Here is a 1,593-nt window from a genome sequence, read left to right as displayed (position 1 = left end):
GATACACACACACACACACACACACACTGTGATACACACACACACACACACACTGTGATACACACACACACACTGTGATACACACACACACACACTGTGATACACACACACACACACACACTGTGATACACACACACACACACTGTGATACACACACTGTGATACACACAAACACACACACACACACACTGTGATACACAAACACACACTGTGATACACACACACACACACACTGTGATACACACACACACTGTGATACACACACTGTGATACACACACACACACACTGTGATACACACACACACACTGTGATACACACACACACTGTGACACACACTGTGATACACACACACTGTGATACACACACACACTGTGATACACACACACTGTGATACACACAAACACACACACTGTGATACACACACACACACACTGTGATACACACACACACACTGTGATACACACACACACTGTGATACACACACACACACACTGTGATACACACACACACTGACACACACACACACTGTGATACACACACACACACTGTGATACACACACACACACTGTGATACACACACTGTGATACACACACACACACACTGTGATACACACACACACACTGTGATACACACACACACTGTGACACACACTGTGATACACACACACTGTGATACACATACACACACTGTGATACACACACACACTGTGATACACACACACTGTGATACACACACTGTGATACACACACACACACACTGTGATACACACACTGTGATACACACACACACTGTGATACACACACACACACTGTGATACACACACACACTGTGATACACACACACTGTGATACACACACACACACACTGTGATACACACACACACACTGTGATACACACACACTGTGATACACACACACACACACTGTGATACACACACTGTGATACACACACACACACTGTGATACACACACACACACTGTGATACACACACTGTGATACACACACACACACTGTGATACACACACACACACACTGTGATACACACACTGTGATACACACACACACACACTGTGATACACACAAACACACACACACACTGTGATACACAAACACACACTGTGATACACACACACACACACTGTGATACACACACACTGTGATACACACACTGTGATACACACACACACACACTGTGATACACACACACACTGTGATACACACACACACTGTGACACACACTGTGATACACACACACTGTGATACACACACACACTGTGATACACACACTGTGATACACACACACTGTGATACACACACACACTGTGATACACACACACACACACACTGTGATACACACACACACACACTGTGATACACACACACTGTGATACACACACACACACACACTGTGATACACACACTGTGATACACACACACACACTGTGATACACACACTGTGATACACACAAACACACACACTGTGATACACACACACACACTGTGATACACACACACTGTGATATACACACTGTGATACACACACACACACACTGTGATACACACACACACACTGTGATACACACACACACTG

This window comes from Acipenser ruthenus, chromosome 38 (genome assembly GCF_902713425.1).
Source record: "Acipenser ruthenus chromosome 38, fAciRut3.2 maternal haplotype, whole genome shotgun sequence".
Classification (NCBI taxonomy): Eukaryota; Metazoa; Chordata; class Actinopteri; order Acipenseriformes; family Acipenseridae; genus Acipenser; species Acipenser ruthenus.
This window is presented reverse-complemented; position numbering follows the sequence as displayed.